Source organism: Cavia porcellus, unplaced genomic scaffold (assembly GCF_034190915.1).
Source record: "Cavia porcellus strain 051 isolate PalLab524CR breed Dunkin Hartley unplaced genomic scaffold, mCavPor4.1 scaffold_4, whole genome shotgun sequence".
Lineage (NCBI taxonomy): Eukaryota > Metazoa > Chordata > Mammalia > Rodentia > Caviidae > Cavia > Cavia porcellus.
In genome coordinates, this window is record NW_026947487.1 from 72309265 (window position 1) to 72325651 (window position 16387).

The window sequence follows — 16387 nt, forward strand, 5'->3', positions numbered from 1 at the left end:
GTAAGGTTTGTATCATGAATGACTGTTAGACCTTATCAAAAGCATTTTTTGCATCTATAGAAATGATCATGTGATTCTTACTTTTGGCTTTATTAATATGGTGGATTACATTTATTGATTTATGTATGTTGAACCATCCCAACATGCCTGGGATGAATGCCAGTAGGTCCTGGTATATAATCTTCTTGATGATTTGCTGCATCCTATTTGCCAATATTTTACTGAGGATTTTTGCATCTGTGTTCATTAGGGAGACTGACATGTAGTTCTCTTTTTCAATAGGATCATTCTCAGGTTTTGGTACTAGAGTAATACTTGCTTCCAGGAATGACATAGGAAGAATTGCTTCCCTTTCGATTTCATTGAAGAGTGTGAGGAGTGTCAGCATTAAGTTTTCTTTGTATTTCTTACAGAATTGGATAGTGAATCCATCTGGTCTGGGCTCTTCTTTGGAGGTAAGGACTTAATTACATTTTCAGTTTCATTAATAGAAATTGGGTTATTCATCAGTTTTACATCTTCTTGACCTAGCTTTGGTACTTCATATGTTTCTAGTAATCTGTCCATTTCTTCTGTGTTATCAAACCTATGAGGGTAGAGGTTTTTGAAATAGGTGTTGATGATCTTCTGTATTTTCACAGAGTCTGTAGTGATTTTCTCCCTTTTTCATTCCTCATTGCATGAATATGAGCTTTTTCTTCCTTTTAAAAATAAGGTTGGCTAGGGGCTTATCAATTTTATTTATTCTTTGAAAGAACCAACTCTTTGATTTGTTGATTCTTTGGATTGTTTTCTTAGTCTCTTGCATTATTTTCTGCTCTGATTTTTATAATTTCCTCCCTTCTTTTGGCTTTAGGCTTGACTTGCTTTTCTTTTTCTAAATGTTTGAGGTGGCAGTATCAGGTTGTTTATTTGAATTCATTCTGTTTTTCTGATGTGAGAACTCAGTGCAATAAATTTTCCTCTGAGGACTGGTTTCATTGCATCCCAGAGATTCTGGTAAGTAGTATTTGTATTTTTGTTTGCTTGTAGGTATTGTTTAATTTCTTCTTTAATTTTTCCTGTGACCCACTGGTTGCTCAAGAGTGTATTACTCAATTTCCCAGTTTTGATGGGGTTTTTGCAGTTTCTTTTATCATTAATTTCTAGTTTCACAGCACTAGGGTCTGATAACATGCATGGGATAATTTCAATTCTTTTGCATTTATTTAAATATGTTCTGTGGGATACTATATGGTCTATTTTAGAGATTGTCCCATGTAATGCTGAGAAGTATGTATATTCTGATGTTGTTGGATGGAACACTCTGTGTATGTCTATCAAGTCCATTTGTTCACAGGTGTGGTTCAGTTCTGTTATTTCTTTGCTGATTTTCTGTCTGGTTGATCTGTCCCTTGATGTCAATGGTGTGTTAAGGTCTCCTGTTATAATTGTGTTATTGCTCATTTGATTTTTCATTTCTATTAATACTTGCTTTGTATAGCTCTGAAATGTGGTGCATATATATTTAAGATTTTTATCTCTTCCTCTTGAAATTTTCACCTAACCAGTATGTAGTGATTTTCTTTATCTCTTAGGATCATTCTTGGTTTGAAGTTCACATTGTTTGCAAACAGAATAGCTACCTTCACTTTTTTGGGGGGGGGTTCCTGTTACATGAACTATTGTTCTCTATCCTTTGACTTTGACTTTCAGTCTGTGAGTTTCCTTTTGGGATAGGTTTCTTGTAGGCAGCATATGGTTGGATTTTGTTTCTGGATCCATTCTGTCAGTCTGTTTCTTTTAATTGGTGTATTGAGACCATTTACATTAATGGTTGTAACTGTTATATATTGGTTTATTGTTGACATGTTATGTTTTTGCTTTTGCATCTTTATCTTTCCATTCTGTTTAATTGTCTGTCTTGCTTAGTAGTTTTTTCCTATGTGTATCTAAACTGTGTTTCAGGATTCTTTGCAGGGTTGGCTTGGTAATCATGAAGTTCTTCAGGTGTTGTTTGTCATGGAAGTATCTTATTTCTCCATCCATTTTGAAGGACAGTTTTTTAGGGTACATCAGTCTAGGTTGGAAATTATTTTCCTTTAGAATCTGAAATACTTCACTCCATGCTCTTTTTGACTTTATTGTTTGTGCTGAGAAGTCTGCTGTGATTATGATAGGTTTTCCTTTATAGGTGATCTGTCTTTTCTAACAGCTTTTAATATTCTGTTCTTACGTTGGATTTCTGAGATGGTGATTATTATATGTCTGGGTGTAGTTTTATTTTGGTTATGGCTATTTTGGGTTCTGTATGCTTCACTAATCCATATGTCAGTTTCCATTCTCATATTTAGGAAATTTTCAGCTATTACTTCTGTAACTAGCCTCTTGCTATCATTTATATTATCTCCTTCTTTTTCATTTATCCCTACCAATCTTCTGTTGTTTTTCTTTGCATCATCTTGCAGCTGTTGCTTTATTTTTTCCTGATTCCTTGTTATTTTTAAAAGATCCTTCCTTTCCTGTTTACTAGCTGCAACCTTGTCTTTGAGGTCTGAAATTCTACCTTCACTTTTGTTGAGGTGGTTCTGACAACTTTCAATGGAATTTTTGATTTCTTGTACATATCTTTGAATCTGCTTCATGAATTCTGTTTGTTTCTTATATTGTTCATCCAGGGGTTTTATCTTTTTGTTTTGTTCCTCTAATTTTTTAACTGTGTCTTCTTTAGATGTGTTCTGCATCTCTTTCATTACTTTTATCATTTGTTCTTTTACCCGGGAGATTATTTCTAGTTTGAATTCCTTTAACGCTTCCCATCGTTGCTTCTTTATTTCAGTTGCTATTATTTCAGGTATTTTAGGTTTATGGCATATATTTTTTCCCATGTACATGGCTCCTAGGCTTTCTTGGGATGGGCTGGAGGTTTGAGATTGCATTTTTTTTTTCGTTTTGTCATTTTCCTATATTTCTGTGTTTCAAGTGTTGTTCCAACACTTTCCCTGGGCATGCTGGAAATTGTATCCAATGCCCTGGGCTCCTGGGACTGAATGGAAGTTGCTGAGTGTGGTCCAGTCAGGCCCACAGGACCTCCTATGCCATCTCTAGTGTTCCAGGAAGTTGGGTGGGCACCTAACCACTTTGGATGATGGTCCAGAGCTCTCCACAGGCAAGGACCAATGTGCTAGAACTCACTTCATGTGCTCTCCACTCCCCTGATTGAAGAAGGCTGCTGGGTGTAATCTAATGGGACCGCAAAACCTCCCAAGCCTAGTCTAGTGTGGCTGGAAGCTGGTTGGGTCCTTGACCACAGGGAACGATGATCTTAAACTTTCCGTTGGCTTGGGATGGTGAGCAGGAACTCACTCCTGTTGGGAGCCCAGTTCCCTCCTCCAGCAGCACAGTTCCCCAGATTGAAAGAAGGTTACTGTGTGTGGCCCAGGCAGGCTTGAAACCTGCAGAGCCCAGTCTAGTGTGGCTGGAAGTTGGGCACGTTGTTGACCACTGGGCTCAGCCCATATTTTATACTCTCCTATTACTTCTTGGCAAATGAGATCTCCTCAGCTGTATCTTTGCAATTCACAGCTTTGCTGGAGCTTCCTTTCTGGCCAAATGTACAACATTTTAAATCATCCTGTTGGGTTCTTTGCTCTTAATTTGTAACATAAATCGTGGTAAAAGCCCTCAACAATAGCCATGCTATTCAATTCCCTTGAAATTTTTTTCTGCCAGATTAATTAGTCCACCACTCTTAATCTTAGTCTCAGGCAAAGTCTTTTGACATAAGTAAAATGCAGATAAACTTTCTGCCAATCTATAACACACATCATCTGGAGTCCAACAGCCAATGCAGTCCTTCCTACCAGAAACCTCCTAAGCTTGGTCTTTACCTTCAGGATTTCTATCAGCCTTTTGGTCTTCTGAGTTCTGAGCAGAATCTATCACACTGAACAGCCTAAGATGTTCCAGCTCTACTCTTTCAGGCAACATCTATGAACCTTTCCAAATTCTTCCTAGAAGCCATTCCCAAAGGCTCCTGAACCACCCAGTCAGGTACAGTCATAGCAATAACCCCACTTCTCTGCTACCAAATTCTGTGTTAGTTTTCTCTCATTGCTGGGACAAAATACCTGGTGCCCAACGTTAAGGAAAAAGTTTATTTAATCCACAATTTGTGAAGGTTTCAGTCTATAATTAGCTGGCTCCAAGGCAGGATGACTCATGAAAGAGGGCAACAGTTCATGGCAGCAAAAGACAGCAAGAGCAAAAAGTGGATAGCATGGAGATAAGACTCTTTCCATCCCTTATATTGTATGTAGGCTACTCACCTTAGGGTGAGTGTAGTATTCACATTCACAATCCCAGCATTGGATCATGAATCAATTACACGTTCTAGAAGCCTTGTCCCCATGACTCTACAAGGCTTTAGGGTGACATCAGACACAAAACAAGTCCTTGAGAATTTTCTAGATTCTAAGCTTTACCCAACTAGATCTTAAGAGATTTCACTTGAGCAGGAAGGGAGGACAGGACTACTCAACCAGGACCATCTCCAAGAGCCACAGAATTTGTTGTGTTCAGCATGTGGGTCTTTCCACCCCAATGAAGCAATAGGAGGCTTCCTCCAGGTAAGGAACACAGTGTAGGAGCAAACTGTGCTGGGTATTGGTCTCAGATTTGTGAGACATCTGGAAAACAAAGTCTTGGTAGTTTGAAGTAGGAACTCAGCAGTTTGAGATATGCCACCCTGGACACAAGACATCATTAGGGCAGAGCTTTCTATCCCATCAGATCTATAGTCACAAAAACACAACAGTCATGATGAAAATGGTAATAAGAAATGGAGAAAATAATTTAAAAGTACCAAATAAATGTTAAGTCAAAATGAGACACTTAGGTCTCCCAGTAGACATGACCAGAAAAGAACCTGCCTGTGATACATCACAGTAAAAATCTCAGAAATTTAGAACAAAGATTGGAAATTAAAAGCATTAGAGAAAAACATCAAATAACTTATAAAAGCAAATCAATTAGAATAATACAATTTTCTCAACACAAACCTTAATAGTCTAGAGAAGTTGGTGTAAAGTTTTTCAAATTCTAAAAGATTATTGCCAACTCTGATTATTACACACTGAAAAATTATGCTGAAAATAGGTGAAAAAATAAAGATCTATCATGAAAAACTAAAGAAATTCATGATCACCAAACCAGCATTGCAGAAAATATTCAAGGGAAAGCTGACCAAAGACAGTGAGGTCAATACTACCCAAGAGCTCAAAGGAAAGAATAAATCCTACTAAGAGAACATCTAAAGTAAGAAGAAAACAAAAAGAAACCAATCGTAGAAAATAATAATGACAAGAATTGGTGAATAGTACTTTTCAAGAATAATTCTCGGCAGCTTCCTGAGGCACCTCAGCCTGTGGTGAGTGCCCAGCACAGTCTGCCCAAATCTCAGACTGTTCCGGACCCCCCAGGCTTCTGGGTGCAGAGAAGTGGAACAGTGGGTTAGAGGCCACTACAGCTGCCTCCCCATCCCCCCCGGCTACACTTGGAAGTCTGCTGAGCTCCTGACGGATGGGCGGGCCTACACTAACCCCCGAGCCCAGCCGCACCTAGCCATCTCCTGCAGAGGAGGAGCTGGGCAGATCCGGAGTCCCTGCAGAAGCCCGTTCCTTTGTCTGAAGGACTGAATACTTCTGCAAGCAGAGAGGCATCGCAGCTTCCTGAGGCACCTCAGCCTGTGGTGAGTGCCCAGCACAGTCTGCCCAAATCTCAGACGGTTCCGGACCCCCCAGGCTTCTGGGTGCAGTGAAGTGGAACAGTGGGTTAGAGGCCACTACAGCTGGCCCCCCCTCCCAGCTACACTTGGAAGTCTGCTGAGCTCCTGACGGATGGGCGGGCCTACACTAACCCCCGAGCCCAGCCGCGCCTAGCCATCTGCCTGCAGAGGAGGAGCTGGGCGGATCTGGAGTGCCTGCAGAAGTCCCTTCCTTTGCCTAGAGGACTGTGGATATCTCTGCAAGCAGGGAGGGATCACAGGCTCCTGAGGCACTGTGGCCTGTGGAGAGCACCCTAACCCGGCTGCAATTGAAGAGCTGTGAATCTTCCAAGGGGCAGGTGGGCGCACAGTGTCCCTGAGGCCCAGCTTGTCTGGAACTGCGGAGTTCTGAGCAGGCAGAGGAGGGACACTGGTTCTGCAGGCCCAATGGCTTGGGGTAGTGCGGTGTCAGAGGCTCAGTAGCTCCAAGCATAGAAGGGGATTTTCAACAGATCCTGAGGAAGCTTTCAAATAACACTTGAAACACAGAAATATACAAAATGACAAAACGAAAGACCAAATTACAACCTCAAACCTCCAGCCCATCTCAGGAAACCCTAGGAGCAATGTATATAGAAGAAAATATATCCCATCCACCTCATATATCGGACATAATAGCTACTGAAGTTGACAAACAACTCCAGGAAGCTTTAAAGAAATTCAAACTCGAAATAATCTCCCAGATAAAAGAAGAAATGATAAAAGAAATGAAAGAGATTCTAAATATATCTAAAGAAAACACAGATAAAAAATTGGAGGAACTAAACAAAAAGATAGAATCCCTAGACGAGCAATATAAGAAACAAACAGAATACATAATGCAGATGCACAGAGATATACAGGAAATAAAAAACTCCACTGAAAGTTGTAAAAACCGCCTTAATGAAAGTGAAGATAGAATTTCAGACCTTGAAGACATGATTGCAGCTAGTGAACAGGAAAGGAAAGATCTTTTGAAAATAACAAGGAATCAGGAAACAACAATTCAACAACTGCAAGACGATGCAAAGAAGAATAACATAAGAATGATAGGGATTAATGAAAGAGAGGGAGACAACATAAAGGATGTCAAGCGGATATTTAGAGAAGTAATAGCTGAAAATTTCCCAAGCATGAGATCAGAAACTGACATCAAGATCAGTGAAGCATATAGAACTCCAAACACTCATAACCAAAATAAAACTACACCCAGACATATAATAATCACCATCCCAGAAATCCAACACAAGAATAGATTACTAAAAGCTGTCAGAGAGAAAAGACAGATCACTTATAAAGGAAAACCTATCAGAATCACAGCAGACTTCTCAGCACAAACGATAAAGTCAAGAAGAGCATGGAGTGAAATATTCCAGATCCTAAAGCAAAATGATTTCCAACCAAGACTGATATATCCTGCAAAACTATCATTCAAAATAGATGGTGCAATACGATACTTCCATGACAAAGAACAGCTGAAGAACTTCATGAACACCAAACCAACCCTGCAAAAAATATTGAAAGACAGTTTAGATACACAAAGGAAAAAACCACTAAGCAAAGCAAATAATTAAACAGAACAGAAAGATAAAGATGCAACAGCAGAGAGATAACATTCCTACAATTAACCAGCATTTAACAGTAATAACCATTAATGTAAATGGTCTCAATGCACCAATCAAAAGAAACAGACTAGCAGAATGGATCAAGAAACAAAATCCAACCATATGCTGTTTACAGGAAACCCATCTAACCCAGAAGGATACTCACAGACTGAAAGTCAAAGGATGGAAAACAATTCTTCATGCAGCAGGAATCCAGAAAAAGGCAGGAGTAGCCATTCTGTTTGCAGACAACGTGAACTTTAAACCAGCAATGACCATAAAGGACAAAGAAGGTCACTACATACTTGTAAGGGGAAAACTCCAAGAGGAAGAGATAACTATCTTAAATATATACGCACCAAACTCCAGAGCACCAAGTTATATAAAACAATTATTAACAGAAATGAAAACTCAAATTATCAGTAACACAATTGTAACAGGAGACCTTAATACGCCATTGACACCAAGGGACAGATCAACCAGACAGAAAATGAGCAAAGAAATAACAGAACTGAATCATACCTGTGAACAAATGGGTTTGATAGACATATACAGGATGTTCCACCCAACAACATCAGAATACACATTCTTCTCAGCAGTACATGGATCATTTTCTAAAATAGACCATATATTAGCTCACAGAACATATTTAAACAAGTGCAAAAGAGCTGAAATCATCCCTTGCATGTTATCGGATCATAGCGCTCTGAAATTAGAAATTAATGATAAAAGATACTGCAAAAATCCCACAAACACATGGAAACTGAATAACACACTCTTGAGTAATCAGTGGGTCACAGAGGAAATTAAAGAAGAAATCAAACAATACCTAAAAGAAAATGAAAATACAGATACAACTTACCGGAACCTGTGGGATGCAATGAAAGCCGTCCTGAGAGGAAAATTTATTGCACTGAGTTCCCACATCAGGAAAACAGAACGAATACAAATAAATAACTTGATGCTACACCTCAAACAGCTAGAAAAAGAAGAGCAAGTCAAGCCCAAAGCCAAAAGAAGAGAGGAAATTATAAAAATCAGAGCAGAAATCAATGCAATAGAGACTAAGAAAACAATCCAAAGAATCAACAAATCAAAGAGTTGGTTCTTTGAAAGAATAAATAAAATCGATAAGCCCCTAGCCAACCTTATTAAAAAAAGGGAAGAAAAAGCTCAAATTCATGCAATAAGAAATGAAAAAGGAGAAATCACTACAGACCCAATAGAAATACAGAAGATCATTAACACCTACTTCGAAAACCTCTACTCTCAAAAGTTTGATAACACAGAAGAAATAGACAGATTCTTAGAAGCATATGAAGTGCCAAAGCTAGATCAAGAGGATGTAAAACTGTTGAATAACCCAATCTCTGTTACTGAAATTGAAAATGTAATTAAGTCCTTACCCACCAAGAAGAGCCCAGGCCCAGATGGATTCACTGCAGAATTCTACAAGAAATACAAAGAAGACCTAATGCCGACACTCTTCAAACTGTTCAATGAAATTGAAAGGGAAGCAATCCTTCCTAAGTCGTTCCTGGAAGCAAATATTACTCTAGTACCAAAACCTGAGAAAGACCCAACTAAAAAAGAGAACTATAGACCGATCTCCCTAATGAACACAGATGCAAAAATCCTCAATAAAATATTGGCAAATAGGATCCAGCAAATCATCAAGAAGATTATACACCATGACCAAGTGGGATTCATCCCAGGAATGCAAGGATGGTTCAACATACGCAAATCAATAAATGTAATCCACCATATCAATAAAGCCAAAAATAAGAATCACATGATCATTTCTATAGATGCAGAAAAAGCCTTCGATAAGGTCCAACATTTATTCATGATAAAAACTCTACAGAAAATTGGAATAGATGGTCTTTACCTCAATATAATAAAGGCCATTTATGACAAACCAACAGCCAGCATCATTCTAAATGGCCAAAAATTGAAAGCCTTTACTTTAAAATCAGGCACAAGACAAGGATGTCCTTTATCACCACTCCTATTTAATATAGTACTGGAAGTACTAGCCAGAGCAATTAGGCAAGAAAGAGAAATAAAAGGGGTAAAGATAGGAAAAGAAGAAGTTAAGTTATCATTGTTTGCAGATGACATGATACTCTACATAGAAGACCCCCTAAACTCCATTGAAATACTCTTAGATACAATAAATAAATTCAGTAATGTGGCTGGATACAAAATCAATACTCAGAAATCAATAGCATTCCTATACACGAACAACAAAATTACAGAGAGGGAAATAAGAGAAACTGGACTATTCACATTAGCAAGCAAAAAAATGAAATATTTAGGAATTACTCTTACGAAAGAAGTGAAAGACTTATACAGTGAAAACTATAATACACTGAAAAAGGAAATTGAAGATGATCTCAGAAAATGGAAAGACATCCCTTGCTCATGGATAGGAAGAACAAACATTGTGAAGATGGCCATTCTCCCAAAACTCTTATACAGATTCAATGCAATCCCAATAGAAATACCATCAACATACCTTATAGATCTAGAGAAATCACTCCTAAATTTCATCTGGAACCAGAAGAGACCTAGAATCGCAAAGGCAATTCTAAGCAGCAAAGGCAAAGCAGGAGGCATCACAATCCCTGACTTGAAATTATACTACAAAGCAACAGTAGTAAAATCAACATGGTATTGGAATCAAAATAGAGGCGAAGATCAATGGAATAGATTAGAAGATACAACCACAACTACAAACACACTCAACCACCTTATCTTTGATAAAGGAGCCAAGCAGGTTCACTGGAAGAACGATAGTCTCTTTAATAAATGGTGCTGGAAAAACTGGCTCTCCATTTGCCGAAAACTAAAGCTAGACCCATGTCTATCACCATGTACTAAATTAAAATCTAAATGGGTCAAAGATCTGAATATTAAAACAGAAACACTAAATCTATTGGAAGACAAAGTGGGTAGAAACCTTGGAGACATAGGAGTAGGTAGAGAATTCATGAACAGGACTCAAACCGCACGGGAAACACTTCCCAGAATCAATAACTGGGACCACATCTTATTAAAAAGTTTCTGCATGTCAAAAGAAATCTCCAGCATAGTGAAAAGAAAACCCACAAACTGGGAAAAGATTTTAGTGAATTCTCTCTCAGACAAGGGACTCTTGTCTAAAACATATAAAGAATTAAAAAAACTCAGACCTCCAAAATTCAAAGATCCAATCCAAAAATGGGCATCTGAGATGAATACGCAATTCTCAGATGAAGAAATGCAAATGGCAAATAAATATATGAAAACATGCTCATCATCATTGGTCATCAGAGAAATGCAAATTAAAACCACACTGAGATTCCATCTCACTCCTGAAAGAATGGCCAGGATCAAGAAAACCAACAACAACAAATGCTGGAGAGGATGTGGGGAAAAAGGAACTCTCCTGCACTGTTGGTGGGAGTGTAGACTGGTACAGCCTTTGTGGAGGTCTGTCTGGAGGTTTCTCAAAAAGTTGGGATTGGAAATCCCATTTATTCCAGCTATTCCACTTCTAGGCATATTCCCAGAAGAACTGAAAGCATCATACCACAGTGATTTATGTGCACCTATGTTTATAGCAGCACAATTTGTAATCGCCAGATCTTGGAAACAACCCAAGTGTCCATCAACTGAGGAATGGATAAAAAAGTTGTGGTATTTCTATACAATGGAATATTATTCAGCTATAAAGAAGGATCACATTGAGATATTTATCAATAAATGGGCGCAGCTTGAGACCATACTCATAAGTGAAATAAATCAATCTCGCATGTATGAATACCGAATAGTTTCCCTAATGTAAGTAATGATTCAAATATATGAAAATATGTGGCAATCATGATTCCCCATTATGTGGCCTTGAACCCTTATAAAATTTTCACTTATTAATTAGAAAGGCTTTATTCCGGGCTTCTTGATATGGAAATATTTGAAGCTATAGTATATGAAGTTTTATCCAAATATCTCAAGGAAAAAGACAGACACTATGGTAACTACTATTCTTTAAAAAAATTATTTAGTTATTTCTTATGTTTATTTTAATTAAGGGAAAAATTTTAAAAATTAGGATATATAATAGTAACTCTTTTCGATTTCCTATTAACTTGTTTTGAAGTCCTGTAATGCTCCCACGATCTTGTTTTGACTGATTAGACTCTGTTCCATTCTGTGGGATAGTATCAGGTCCAAGGGTATAGGCAACTACTTTGAAGGCAGTAAGATTCACTAAGATGCCCATTCTGGTTTGACTATTGTCTCCTTTGGAAGTCCTGTAATGTTTACAATGTCTAAGTTTTATTGGTCTTGTTCTCTACTGTTTTGTCCAACTTTATAATATCTAATGAGATAGACAAATCTTTTTAAGGAAACAAGAGACAACGTTGATAACTATTGTTAATAACCGTATACTCTGTTCTACATCATGTGCTAAGTCTATCCTTGGTTTTCACTGACAGCTTTGTTCTGCCATATTTGACTTTATTCTCCCCCCCCAAAAAAGTAATAAGAACTAAGGAGTAATAAAATCTAAAATGTGTAAATTTTGTTGTAAAAAGAGAGGAAGGGGAAAAAAGAGCTCTAACGGATATAACAGCAAGTGTGTATAGGGATGTTGAATAGCTGACTATATTAATGTTTTTGGATCATTGAACACAGCTGTTTGTAGTCTCTCTGTTTGAATGTCTACTTTGTATTCTTTGATACTGTGATTTGAGCAACTATTTCCAAGATGATAATATGTAATCTATTAACAGGTGATTTCTTACTGTTATGCTTTTTTTTGTAGTTCTGTATTATATGTAACCTTACACTGCTTTGTTTTGTTTTGTGTTTTTCTCTTTTTCCTCTTAAATAAAAAAAAAAAAAAAGAATAATTCTCAGTGTACATGACAATACTAACTGAAAGACACAGGCAGACAGATTGAATCAAAAAGCAACAATATGCTGCCTGCAAGAGACATGCTTTATCCACAAAGGCAGGCACTGACTAAAAGTGAAAGAATAGAAAATCATATTCCATGCAGCCAGAGACCAAAAGAAAGCAGCAGTAGTTTTTCTAACTTCTAATGAAGTTAATTTCAAACCAAAACTGATCCCAAGAGACAAAGAAAGTCGCTTATCTATCAATAAGGAGAACAATTCACCAAGAAGAGTAACAACTGTAAATGTATATTCTCTAAATGTCAAAATACCCAATTTCATAAAACAAAACATTTGATTTAAAAGAACATATACAAACAGAGTACAATCATAGAAGGGGACTTTAATATTCTCATTCTCACAAACAGACAAAATATCAACAAAGAAGTATCAGAGTTAGACCACACCACACAACAAATTAATTTATCAAATAGCTATAATGTTTCATTCAACAATGGCAGAAGATACTTTCAGTTAGCCACCAAATTTTCTCAAAAAACATGCCATATTTTAGGCCATAAATACAAAATAATTGAAATTATCTCTTCTGTTTCATCAGATCACAGCAGAATGAAGTTAGAAAGTGGAAAAGAAAAAATAACCTACCACAGATGCTACACAAACACATGGACATTGATTAATATACTATTGGATGATCAATAGCACATAGACACAATCAGGGAGAAATGTTAAAATTTCTAGAACCATACGACACTGGGAGTACGACACATCAGAACCGTTGAAACACATTGAAAGCAGTTCTAACAGGGAAGTTCATAGCTGTGAGCACTCACATTAAAAAAAAAAAGCAATCTCAAATAAACAAATGATTCATGTCAAGGGCCTAGAAAAATAAGAATAATCCAAACCCAAACTGGTAGAAGAAAATAAATGATAAAGATAAATGCAGAAATCAGAAATTGAAATTAAATAGTGCAAAGGGCTAAAGGATGAAAGAATCTGTTATTTGAAAAGATAAAGAAAAGATTCCTAGACAAATATATGACTTATCAAAATTAATTTGATTAGATATAAAAACTCTGCTCTGCAATAGGCAGAATCCATATTGTTAAAACTGGTATACTATCAAAAACAATATATGAATTAATATAATTCCTATTGCAATATCAACAATATTCTTCACAAAATGAGAAAAAATGATTGTAAAATTTATACAGAACTAAAGTGACCTAAAAGAGCCAAAGCTATCCTAAGCAAAAAGAGTATAGCAGGAGGCATCAAAATCCTAGGTTTCAAGTTATACTACAAAGCTCCAGTAACAAAAACAGCATGGTATTAGTACAAAAATAGACATGTAGACCACTAGAATAAAAAGAAGACACAGTGACAACCCCGTGAACCTTCAGCCATCTGATTTTTGACAGAGTTCCATAAAAACATACGGAGAAAAGATAGCTTCTTTAACAAATAGTGTTGGGAAAACTAGTTATCCACATGTAGAAGAATGAAACTAGATCTGTATTTCTAAACCTGTACTAAAATAAATAAGAGTTAAAATGGATCAAAGATGCAGACACAAACTTTGAAATTGGACAATAACAAAGGGAAAACACTTGAATCTACAAACACAGGACTTCCGGAACAGAACTATTATCAGCACAAGAAATAATACTGAAAATAAAAGAATGGGGCTATCTCAAATTAAAAAGCTTCTTTATGGCAAAACCCCCAAAATAAACAAATGAAAAACAAGCAACAGAATGAAGAAAAAAACCTAAATAATAGGAAAAAAATGTTGTCAGCTACTCTTCTGATAGAATACTAACATCTAGAATAAAGAACTCTAAAAAATTACCCTTAGAAGACAAACAACCCAACAAAAAATGGTCAAATAGAGTGACTAGACTTCTCCAAAGACATACAAATAGCCAATCAGGGCATGAAAAATTGTTCTCTGTCTTTACCCATTAGGGAAATACAAATCAAAATACCACTGAGATTTCATCTCACTCTAGTCATAATGGCTATTATCAAGAACACAAGGAATGCGGAGAAAGAGGAACATGTTCACAGTGTTCAAAGAGGAATGTAAACTGGCACAACCACTACAGAAATATGTAGGGGGATTCTTCAAAAAACTAAAAATAGAAATTCTGTTTGGCCCACTTATATCTCTCCTGGGTAAATTGTAAGTGTAGTGATACATGGATATCCATTTTTATATAGCTGTATAGCTAAGCTCTGGAATTTACAATAGCTAAGCTCTGGAACACCCTAGACGCCCATCAAGAGTCAAATGGATAAAGAAAATGTCATATATATACACGATGGAATTTTATTCAACCATAAAGAAGAATGAATTCACGTCAGTTGCAGGAAAATTGACTGCAATAATGTTAAGTGAAATAACTCTAAGAAAGTTAAATATCATCCGATTTCTCTTACATGAGAAGTCAAAATACAAATAGAGAGTAAAATAAAGGACAGGTAGTAGGAAACAGGGAGGTAGACTTTCTGGAGGAGGGAAGGGATGAAGGGAAAAGGGAAAAGGGAAGTAGGGGAGGGGGCCACCTGTGCAAGTACTTTTCTAAGCATTTGGGATATATTAGTAAACAACCCAATACACACAAAGAAACAACTTCTAGAAATCACTCTCCAGGGTAACACATTAAACAATACATATTGTAACAGGGCCAGGAAAACTGAAAGTACTGAACCAGAGTAAGAACCGATGATTGCAAATATAAACAAAATTGTTAGAAGGCCCAATTGAGATTGTGTTTGATATCTGTAGGTAAAATTCAAATTCCCCAAACTGGTAAATACTGAGTTTAAACCATCTTATGAATAATCTTAATGCCTTGCATATAAAAAGTGATCAAGAAATTAATTTATATAATTAAAATAAAAATAAAATATAATAGGAAATAGAGACATAAGATTTTTTTCAAATGGGAAGGGAACCAAGAACAGAGGGCGAGGAAAGAGGAAAAGGGTAGGAGGATGCACAAAGAACCGAGATGTATTATATATATGTACCAACTTTCCATGATTAATATACTCATTATGCAGTGCAAGCACATACTAATAAAAATTGAAAAACAATTTTAATAGAGTAATACACATTTTAAGATACTGTATGACGATCAACATGTCAGTAAAGTGAGATATCTCTCTCTCAGATACATCTTCAAGAAACATGGAACAACTAGCCCATTTAGAATTAGCTGGGTTATAGTGTTAGGTGGGAAGTGGGTTACAAACGATACTTGAACAAGAACATCTCATTTGAAGCTGGCTGGAGGCTAGTTCCTGTAGTTTCAGCTACTTGAGAGACAAGTCTGCTTAACCCCAGAGGTTCAAGGTCAGACTGGGTATAGAAAGACTGTCTCAAAAAACAGGTGTATGCATTTGTATATACACACATTCTCATTTGGTAGTTGAAGGTACTCAGCAGTGAAATTCCAAAGAACAGCCTCAGAAATCAAAGGAAAATATACCTCTGCAAATATATTAACATATATGTTTTAAACTCGCAGTTATTTCTAAATTAAACTAGAATTAAATCACGCCACAATTCACAAGTATAAAAGTTTTAAGAAAATTTTGGGTAATTACTGAAATATTTATCATTTTCTTTAATATTAATTTTTTCTCATCTACAAATAACCTTTATCTATTATTGAAAAGTATCCCTTTGAAGTATTTAAGTATTTCTGAAAGCATTTATTTGTTATTGCTTACATATGACCTATTTCTAAAACTCAACTATAAAACTAGTACAGTGTACATATTGTAGAGCAATTCATTCAGCACTTGAATATCATAAACACTTTTGTTTCAGGATAAGCAGCAAACACAGAACTGTATAACAACATTTGCCCTCATTAAAAGAAGATTGTGGTTATACAGGACTGAACCTAACTCTAATGTTGACATTTATCCAGGTGTTTTCCATATGCCTCTGCTTTCCAATGGTCATTAAGGTAATAGTGTACTTGTAATCTTGGCTTTAAGGAGAAAAACAATTCTGCAAAATACTGATGCCTATGATGATAAATCTTAAAGCTATGAGATCAGGCATCAAACAACCTAA

The 16387-nt window shown here is 36.6% G+C and overlaps 1 protein-coding gene across 2 annotated transcripts in view; it reads right to left on the reverse strand.

Annotated features, from left to right (window-relative positions):
- Positions 1–16387, reverse strand: part of Fam13a (family with sequence similarity 13 member A) — a 315293-nt gene that overhangs the window by 248329 nt on the left and 50577 nt on the right. The gene's annotated exons all lie outside the window — the stretch shown is intronic.